The 11,101-nt window shown below is 35.5% G+C and overlaps 1 pseudogene; it reads right to left on the bottom strand.

Moving 5' to 3' along the window:
- Positions 1-1,532: 1,532 nt before the first annotated feature.
- LOC110220819 (eukaryotic translation initiation factor 3 subunit M-like) overlaps positions 1,533-11,101 on the bottom strand; it is a 51,429-nt pseudogene continuing 41,860 nt past the window's right edge.

Below are 11,101 nucleotides of genomic sequence, written 5' to 3'. Positions count from 1 at the left end.
TTAAAAATAATTTTAAAATATCAACAAAAAATGAGAAAGTTGGATTATATCACCTCTAAAATCTCTTCCAGATCTAAATTTATAATTCTGGGAGTTTTTCATTCTAGGTTTAAGGTGCCTTTCCTCTGAAATTATCTCCCAATTCATCCTGCATATATCTTGTTCATACATAGTTGTCTGCATGTAGTTTCCCTGATTGGACTGTGAGTTCCTTGAGAGGAGGGGCTACTTTTTACATTTCTTTGTATCCCCAGCACTTAACACAGTGCCTGCTGTACTTAATAAATGCTTGTTGACTTGTTTATATGACTTTTAAAGGATAAAAATATAACTATTAAAAAGCAAATCAAATAAGAAGAGTATAGAATTTTTAACAAATGATGGAGACATTCTTCAATAAAAAGATTCTCTGAAAAAGTAAAACAGAATTAGAAGACAAAAATGCAGAGGCAGAAGGAAAATTTTAAAGAAAAAAGTCTGGAAGAACATATGGGAAAGCTACAAAATGAGAACATTGAACTTGAAAATAAGATGAATAGAGGTAACATAACAATCATAGTTCTCTCATAAAAATATCACCAAAAAGAAAATCTGAAGTCCATACTTTAGGAAAATTACATATATATAGATATATATAGATAGATAGATATATATGTGTGTGTATGTATGTAAAAATATAAAATACATATTACCCAGAAATATATATGTATATTGCGCACACACACACACATGCACACACACACACACACACACACACATACACATGCAGGAAGGAAAGAACTTTTCATTTCCCCAAAAGAATCCACCAGAATTTAATAGTCATGCCTTGGTTATAAAAAATCAAAGGAAATCTTTGAAAATGAAAGTCTGGAAATAAAAGATCAATTTGCCCCTAAAAGTAAGATGTCATCATAGACATGCCTGGAAGAGTGTGCCAGGTTTGCTGGCCCAATCTAAAATGCCACTGAAATTTTTCTGAAGGAAAATCAGGAGCAGGGATAATATACACACAAGGAATTGCCTTCTAGGCATGCTCCTGCATATCCCACACAAAGCTGCACTTGGCATTAATAATTGGTCAGTCAGCAAAATGTAAGAATTAGAATCATTCTTTCAAAAGAACCCATAGGTAAGTAGGGTATTAAACATACAAACTGAAGAAATAGAAGAAAGCTAAAAAATGGTCAGCAATGTAAAGGAAAGAAACGAAATGGTTCATTGGACTACTACTACATAAATTCATAAATATATTAGGATCATGTTTTTGTTTATCATTTAATTTTTTATTAAGAACAAAAGACTTCACACTTCGTCTGAAAAACATTGATAAGGCAAAGAGAGTGTCAGAGGGCTAAAGGATCTATGGAACAAAAAAAAGTGGGGGAAAGAGCAAGGGGGGATGAAATGAAAACATTTCTTGTAAAGGAGTATTAAAAATTAATGCCACTGAAATAGAAAAATTAATGAGGTATGTGTGTGAACAAGGAAGACTAGTCACCTCATTCATTTTTTGTTTGTTATATAATGTTTTGTTATGATTTAGAATTTTCTCCAAAGAGAACAATATCATAAAAATTCAAAGTATCAGAAAGACTGAGAAGGCTGCTTTTCACTCAGTTCAAGTTTTGCTTCCAAGCAGTCAGTGTGTCCCACAGTTGTTTCCACTGCTATCTTCCAAATGTCCAGTGTGCACTATGACTGACAAGTACTTTTTCTGTGTTTGCTCAACTTTGCAGTAGACCATCTTAGTTCTTACAGCATCATTAACAAATGCTTCCACACCATCAGTTCCAAAAGTTCTTGTTGCATTGTGTCAAAAGATTTCTTTGTTCTCTACTGCCATTCCCATAAAAGTAAGTAGTCTCCTTTTTGCCGTATTCTGTTCATTCAGCAAGCCAAGAGAATCAATGATGTCTTTATTATTCTGGTAAAGCTTAACATATGATGCCAATTTAGCACTCATGAAAATGGTTAAATGATCATGGATAATCTACCCTTCCAAATACTTGACTGGTTTTAAGGGAAGAAGGTGGTCAAAAGGAATCAGTTTGGATCTTTCTATGGCCCTGCAATATACCTGTGGGCATCAACCCAAGCCTGAAAAGCACTGAATTCTGGGTAACATCCTAAAAATTCTATTCTGACTTTGGAAAAGTGTTACTCTTCTTGCAGTCCATACATGTTTCATAAAGTAGCCTCAAAGGAGTATGGGTATTTTTTTCCATTGCTGAGGTTCCAGTCAGAAATAAATTTCTGAACTTGATCCAGTTCAGTTGGAAAATATTTGATGGTACCACAAGATGCTGCTACTTTAATAAAACTGCAATAGACTGTATATCTCGCATGAGCGTTCTTATCCATTTCTTGGAAATGATTGCTCAACAACTGAAGCCACAGGGATGGATGTTAACTTTCCCAAAATTAACCAGCTTTTCATACAGGCTTTCAATCCAAGCTTCTTGCTTATCAGGCTCTTGGACCAAGAAGAGGGATGCAATGCTATTCATCACACTCTCGATGTCTTTATCATCCTCTTTTAGACAAACATCACATGCTTCAATGTTATGAGTTAAATCTACATGGAGTTTGCCTTCAAAGTTCTCTTCTGAGATTTCAGCTCCTTTAGCTTTCAGGTAAGCTCAAAATTCTGTAGCCTGGTCCTTTTCAATGATGTCAGTGAAGCCAGGATGCTCATGGTGAAAACTGGGCACTGCAGTGGTCTCAACTCATTGCTCCATCACCACGTTCATTTTACCTAGAAAAGGGAATGGTAAAATAAACCAAAAGAGAGAGAATAATAATTCCAACAAGTTCCAACACTTGGGGGATATGGGAATAAGGGGGTGTTAAAGGAAAAAGAACATGATCAGTTGAGTGTAAACAAAGAAAATCATGGAGATTTGATGCTGATTTATGAAAGAAAGGAATTACACGCATATATGTATATATGCATGTATTTCTGTGGATATATATTATTCAATAGAAGAGAGCGTGTTTAAAAAACAATTTAACCCTAAATGTCAGTGAATTAAATTTCCCAATAAAAAGAAAGAAACTGAAGGTATGGATTAAAAAAAAACAAGATCCAATAATTTGCTATATACATGAAATACATTTAAAATATATAGACATACCCTTTGATCCAAATATCCAACTGATAAGCTACAGATCATTGGCAAAGTATATCAAAGACAGAAAATATATGCTAAAATGTTTATAGTGTTTATTTTTGTCTTTAGCGGCAAAGAACTGGTAACAAAGCACACGCCCACTGAATGCCAGAATTGTTTTTTAAAAATTGTGGTACGTAGATATAATGTAAGAGTACTGAACTATAAGAAACAACGAAAATGAAAAAACACGAAGGTTCATGAAAAGCACATGGACTAATGAAAAACTAAGTAAATACAGCCAAGAAAATAGTATCCACAATTTAATTGGAAATAACAACAAACCCTGAACACTGTGTAAATATAATATAAATATAATTATAATAAATGGCCAATATAAGCTTAGTCCTAATGAAAAGATAAAAAAAAATGCACCTTCTTCACTTCTTTGCAGAGAGTCAAAACTTTGGGTACATAATGTTTGTTTTTAAACTAAGTTGCTTTGTTGGTTAATTTTATTGAACTGATGGTTTTTATTCTCTTTTTAAAATTTTTCATTCAAGGAAATGGCTCTGTGGATAGGGGAAGTATGTAATTGGAAACAGAGGTGATACAAAAACAAAAGATATAATTTTATCAAAACAAAGGAACAATTTTATATTTATAACAAAATTAAAGTAAAAATGGAACAGATCTATATGAAGTAAAAATGAGAGGATAACAAAACATCTATTATAATTCAGAAAACATTAAAAAGACAAAAATTACAATCATGAGTTCAGATCAGTCACAAATAATAATTGATAACATCAAGAAAGACCAAAAAAAAAGAAATTATGTAATAATTGCAGGCACCAGAGACAATGAAAAATAACAATATAAAATATACATGCACTAATTTGCAGAGAATTTAAGTTCTTAAAATAAAAGCTAGGTGAATTGTAAAAAAGACATTAATTATTAACAAAAGCAATTGTAAGAAACTTTAATATTTCCTCCTCAGTGATGGACAAATCTAGAAGAAATATAAACAAGAAAGAAAAAATGAAATATTTCTAAGAATAATAGATGTACTAACCTATTGTGGCTTCTCAACGATCACATTATAGAATAAACATATTTCTCAATATTCTGAAGTACTTTTACAAAACTCAATCATATACTATGGCATAAAGGAATCATAAGCAAAAGCAAAATGATAAGTGCAATAAACACACGTTTTATAGGCCAAAGCACAATAAAATGTGAAAATATAGAACTAAAAGCAAACTAAGTAATCCCATCCTGAATAACGCCAGTTAACAAACAAATCATATGAACAATCGTTGCATTAGAAATTAGAGCAATGATACAGTACATCAAAACAGAAGCTACAGCCAAAGTGATCAGAGAAAAATTTACATCTCCAAATACTTATATTACAGAAAAAGAAAAGAAAAAAAGGAAAAGGTAAAACTGATTGAGCATGCAGTGAAAAGTGAATGAATGAACCAAGCAGCACTTATCAAGTACTTACTGCATGCCAAAGACTGAAGATAACAAATAAAAAAGTGAGACAGTCCCTGCTCTCAAGGAGCTCACTTTTTTTACTGGGAGAGACAGCACAAATAAGCAGCTCAGCTGTAGGGCACATGGAAACACCCAGAAGTCCTAAGTGTTCAGCCTATGGTAAATCCTAAGGGTCTTTAGGTTGCATTGGTAAGTCAAAAACACTAGATAAAAATGTTTAAATTGCAACCTTAAAATAATCAAGAAGAAAAAGAATCAATTAAAACCGCAGACAGTAATGGTTACACTCCTAAATATAAATTATTAATGGAAAGAACATCTCTTCTAACAAAAATTAGAAAACTAGAAAACGGTTTGGCAAGTGTCAGGTTGAGACCAGCTTTTTACACCATACACAAAAAACTTAAAATGGTTATACAACCTGCACATTAAATGTCACATATCAAAATGAATTAGGAAAAAAAAATAAATGAAGAAGTGATGGACTAAATATACACAATGAGAAACATTTTGGGGCAGGCCAATGTAGAAATTTGTGTAACTTGATTATGCATGCTTGTTATAAGTCCTGTTTTTTTTTTTGTTTTTTGTCTTTAGTGGGAGGGAGAAAAGAATAAATGCTTGATAGTTTTAAAAAAATGAAATATATGAACCTGACAAAAATAAATTGAGAAAAGGACACCTTTTTATGGCTAGAGGAAAAATTATTAACTAAATAAACGATACGAGGACATAAAAGACAAGATAGATAATTTTGATTGTATAAAATCAAAATAATTCAACATAAATAAAATCAATGAAGGTAAAATAAAAAAGAGAAACTGTAGATTGGGAAAGCATCTGTACTGTCACCAATAAAGGTATGAGAATCAAGAAATATTGGAAAGTAATGAAAATATGTAATACCAAGATCTACTCTCTAATAGGAAAGCGGCCAAAGGACATGAACTATTTTAAAAAGAAAAGAAAAGAACCACAAACAATGGGCACTTTAAAATCTGGTTCCAATCACTAATAGTAAGAGAAATGCAAATTTTAAAAATGCCAAGGTTTCCCTCTGCAAATTGGCAAAAATCACCAAAAATGAGACTAGTCAATGTTGAAAGGACTGTGAGAAAGTGTATTAATCCATTTTGAGTGGTGTTCTGAAATGATACAAACTTTTTGGATATGCCTTTGGAATTATGTAAGAAAAGGAACTTTACTGTACATACCCTTTGTCCTAGCAATCCCATTACTGGGCATATATACCATAGAAGTCAAAGATAGAAACTAAGGTCCAATAGATGCCCAAATATTCATAGCAGCAGTTTTTGTGGCAGAAAAAAAAACTGGAAACAAGTTGCTGCCTATTGATTGTGGAAAGGCTGGAGGGCAGAATGATTTTTAAGTGTAATGGAATATTATTATTAGTAACAAATGACACTATGAGGAATTCAGAGAAACATGAGATTTCTATATATTGATGCAGAGTAAAATAAGTAGAACCATAAGAAGAATACATCCAATTACTACAGCAATATAAGTAAGAAATCACTGAAAAGAAGCCAAATTCAAGATGATTTTAAAAAATGATGATAGGCTTTAAAAACAGCAAGACGCTATATACGTCGTCAATTGTAACCACTGTATCTAGTGTTTTCACTTGTTTTTCTTTGTTGCGGCAGTCACTATGGGATCACTTTCCCAACTTCCACTTAAATGTTAGGCAGGATGCCCAGCAGGTGGCTAATTGCTACCTTAAGAATTCTATGGTGTAACTCAGAGGGATTGGGAGTCTGATACTGTCACCAACATGCCCCAGTGTGCTTCCCATTGATTATAAGCCATTCTTAATTACCTTTGTTAAGAGAGAATTTACTGAGAAAGCAGAGCAAAGACAGTAGCTACGGAAACATCTCCCTGAACTGAAGGCACACTCCCAAGGTCTCTGGGAAAAGTGGGCTCGAACACAGAGAGCTCATGTAGACAAAGAGTGAACTCAGCTCTTAATTACAGGAAGTATTTTTTCTCTTCTTGGAATCGTCATGAATTTCCTCTTAGGTGTAGCTCTCTGCTGGGCTCCAAAGATCAGTGCCTTTGTACAGTCCTGAAACGGCCTTTTTTCAACATGTCAAATTGTCCTCTGTGTGTCTTTCAGCTCCCAAAGCAGATGCTGCCATCAGTGACTGCTGCTTGGAAATCCTGTTATTGATGTTGATTGGAGCTCCAGATTTTCTGACTTTTTTTGAGGTTCACAAGTTCACCTGGCCATTGGGAGGTGGACCGCTCCCTCTGGGCTCACTCTTCCCTTCCTCCCCTACTACCCTCTGATACAGTCATAAGTATCTGTCTCTTCACAGTCCTCCTGAGCCTGGAAGCTCCTAATCTGCGATGTGTAGGAGAAATTCAGTTTGAAATATCCAATAGGCACTTGTTAATGCAGAATTAGAGCTCGGGTAAGAGACTAGGAATGGAGCTGAAATAAATTAGCATTTGAATTAACTAATTCAGGCTTCTGAAATCTTCTGGTGCAGCCTTGGACTGTATGGAACTACTTTACTGGATTTTCTTTCTATCTTCTTAAACATGTTTTCATCAGGCGACCTTTGTAACTCTTTTCTAGTGTGTTCATCAGGAAAGTTGGGTTCTGCTAGGGCCTTTCATGTTGTTATCTGAACTAGAAGTTCTAACTCCTCTACTTGGGCCCTTGGTCCTATACCCTCCAGTCTCCTCCACATCCAGGAAACTGACCCCTCAATTAATTCCTATTCTCTCATCCTATTTTTTCTTATCTATTAATAAGATAATAGATTAATAGAATCCCCTGACTTATAAATATGCTCAGGTCTCCCTCATTCAAAAAAAAAAAAACCAGCCCTAAACTCTGCATGATCTTTGTTCCAGTTACACTATCCTATTTGTTGTTTCCAAACTCAGCACTCATTTTCTTCCTCTGGCCCTTTTCACAGGTCTCCTCCATGCCTGGAATACACTCCCTCCATACCTTTAGCTCTTAGAATCCTGAGGTTCCCTCAAGACTCAGCCTGGGTGTCATGTCCTGTGCAAAACTTTATACAGTCCCCTTCAATTATCAATGCCTCTCTTTCCTCAAATTATCCTCGATTTACTCATCCCTATCCATGTTGTATCCTCCAGTGAAATGCAGGCTTTTTGAGGACTGGAGCTGTTTTTCACTTTCTCTTTGTATATCAACACCTATCACAATGCTTTGAATAGAGAAAGCATTTAATAAATGTCAACATTATTTCATTGAATTTCACATTTATAATTCTTTTGGTATATTCAGGCAGAGATAGTTAACAGTCAATGGATAATGTTGGATTAGAGCTCAGGAGAGAGTTTGTGGCTTGGTATATAGATCTAGAATTCGTATAATACATATAATGACATTTAAAACCATAGACACTGATAAGATCTTCAAGAGAGAGGAGACAAGAGGACCCAGGACACAACCCCTGCCATTACCAAGGGATGGAAAGAGGAAAGAGATAATAGACCAGCAAAGGAGACTCAAAAGGGGTGGTCAGTTAGATTGAAGACGGATGGAAACGGAGTAGCATCACAGAAGCCAAGCCAAGGTCAGAAAAGCCCTGAAGGATGAGGAATGAGAAATGGCCATCAGATTTAGTGCATAAGAAATTTGGTGGTAGACCCGGAGACAGTCATTTCTGTAGAGTGGGGAGACTGGCACTCATAAAGAGTCGAGAAGTGAGTGAGGAGTGAGAAAATAGAGGCAACAAGAGGAAAAAGTTTAAGAAGCTTGGAAACGAAAGGAAAAGAGAAATATGAATATGGTTGGAGGACGGTAGGGACAAGCAAGAGGTTTTCTTTCTTTTTTGGTCTGTTTATTTATGTATTTGAGTGGTTTGGTTGTTTTTTAATAAGAAAGACCTGAGTATATCCATAAGTGGTATGGAAAGAGCTTGTAGAAAAAGAGGTTGAAACTGAATGATAGGCTTACCCTACAGGAAAATAGGGGAGAAGGGGGGGGCAAAATGATAAAGGGGAGGGCAGATTGGGGAGGGGATAATCAGAAGCAAACACTTCTGAGGAGCGACAGGGTCAAAAGAGAGAATAGAATAAACGGGGGTTGGGGATGGGAATAGGATGAAGGGAAATAGAGTTAGTTTTTCACAACATGACTGTTATGGAAGTGTTTTGCATGACTACACATGTATAACCTGTATCGAGTTTCTTGCCTTCTCAATGAGGGTAGGTGGGGAGGGAGGAAGGGAGAAGATTTGGAACTCAAAGTTTTAAAAACAAATGTTAAAAATTGTTTTCACATGCAACTGGGAAATAAGATATACAGGCAATGGGGTATAGAAATCTGTTCTGCTCTATAGGAAAATAGAAGGGGTAGAGAAGGGGAGGGGGAGATAGAAGGAAGGGCAGATTAGGGGAAGAGGTATTCAGAATGCATGCCGTCTTGGGGTGGTGGAAGGACAAGATGGGGAGAAAATAAAATAAAACGATATAGATGCTAAGCTCAAAAAAAGTAAAAATTTTTTTAAAAAAATGAATGATAGGAAATGATTGATAAGGCAATTTCCTTTAAAAAATAGAAAAGGAGGACAGAAGTAGAGGGTATGGCCTTGACAAAAAGAGCCACATCTTTCTTGAAAACTGGAACAAACAAGACAAGAGCAGAGAAAGATGTGGAGAGGCTTTGAGATATGTTGTAGAGGAGAGAAGGAAGTTTAGAATAGATGTTCTCACTTTGCTCAGTGAAGTAAAATGCAAAAGCATCTTCTGGGAGAGTGGACAGAGAGCTTCAGGAAAGTGAAAAAGATATAGAGTAGCTACACACATGAGCTTGATAAAGTTAATCAGAAAAGAGTAAGAGGATTGCAATGCAGCAGTGGGGAACCAACTTTAGACTTTTCAAAATAACGTCCTTCAGAATGACAAATCATTGAAGAGATGTGAGAAAATAGAAACACTAATGCACCGTTGGTGAAACTAGTCCAACCATTTTGGAGAACAATTTGGAAATGTGCCCAAAGGACTATAAAATTGTACATATCCTGTGACCAGCAATACTGCTGCTAAGTTCTATACCTCAAGGAGATCAAAGAAAAAAGAAAAAGATGTGTCTGTACAAAAATATTTATGTTGTGGCAAAGAATCATAAAGTGAGGAGATGTCAATCAATTTGGGAATGGCTGAACCAGTTGTGATATATGATTCTGATGTAATAATATTGTGCTATAAGAAATGATGAAGTGGAGGTTTCAGAAAAACCTGGGAAAACTTGTATAAGCTGATGCAAAGTGAAGTGAGCAGAACTAAAAGAACACTGTAAAATAATAGCAATATTATAATGACAATCAACTGTGGAAGACTTAGCTACTCTGGTCAATACAATGATCCATAACAATTCCAAAGGACTCATGATAAAAAAAAAATGCTATCCACCTCCAGACAGAGAACTGATGAACTCTGAGTGCGTATTGAAACGTTTGTTTTCTTTCCCCCCCTTGCAACATGGCTAATGTTTTGCATGACTTCATATGTATAATGGATATCATATTTCTTGCCCTCTCAATGAGTGGTGGAGTAGTTGGAGAAAGAGATAGAATTTGAAACTGAAAACAAAAGTTGTTTAAATATATGTCAAAATGTCACCGTTTAGCTACGGCCAAGAAGTCTGAAGCAGAGTGGTACAATGGAAAGTGTACTGGATTTGAAGTCAAGGACCTAGGTGCAAATCCTATTTCTATTATTAATTATCTGAGTGATGTTGGTCAAATCCCTTACGCTGTGTAGAAATCAGTTCCTCATCTGTACAATGAAGAAGTTGAACCAGATGGCCTCGGAGGTCCCCTTCAAGCTCTCAATTTTTGAGCCTATGAAAACTGGAACAAGACTGTATTTACTTAAGCTTGATTTTGAGTAGGGAATAAACAAGAGCAAATGAATTAAAACAAAGCAGTTTCTCCTCTCTTCCAATCTGGTAGGCACTGAAAGAAATTAACACCAGAAATGTGGTCAGTATCCACTGGACGTTCACTAAATAAAGAAAATGCAATGCATCATCTGCTCTGCCTAACAGCAATTTGAAATGAGTTGAGGTACCAAGGGACTTGAGGAAAATGAATGTATGTCCCAGTTCTTTCATAAAGGGATGAGAAAGGAGCCAGGAAATATTAGACTAGGACATTTGACTTTGATGGGAAGCAAGGAACTCAAGAAATAAATAAGAGATGAGATCACACAACATCTGGGGAAGTCTGAGATGCTACAGACTTGCCAGGATCATTGGAGACAGCAAATTTTGCTTGAAAAATATGGAGGCCTTTTCCTATGGGATGAGGTTTAAAGAAAGTGTGCTGATATAGTGGGCTTTAGTAAGCCATCTGTCATAGGATATGCTTGGGTCAAAAGTCACAATCTGGGAGTTAAGGGGTTCATTAAACATTGAGTGTAATAGCCATAGTTCTGGATTAAGGAGCAGAAAAAGAGAAGCGGCTGTACAT

The sequence above is a fragment of the Phascolarctos cinereus genome, unplaced genomic scaffold, assembly GCF_003287225.1.
Source record: "Phascolarctos cinereus isolate Bilbo 61053 unplaced genomic scaffold, phaCin_HiC Scaffold_2;HRSCAF=192, whole genome shotgun sequence".
In the NCBI taxonomy this organism is placed as follows: domain Eukaryota; kingdom Metazoa; phylum Chordata; class Mammalia; order Diprotodontia; family Phascolarctidae; genus Phascolarctos; species Phascolarctos cinereus.
The sequence above is the reverse complement of the archived record's forward strand: the minus strand, read 5'-3'. Positions and strand labels throughout refer to the sequence as shown.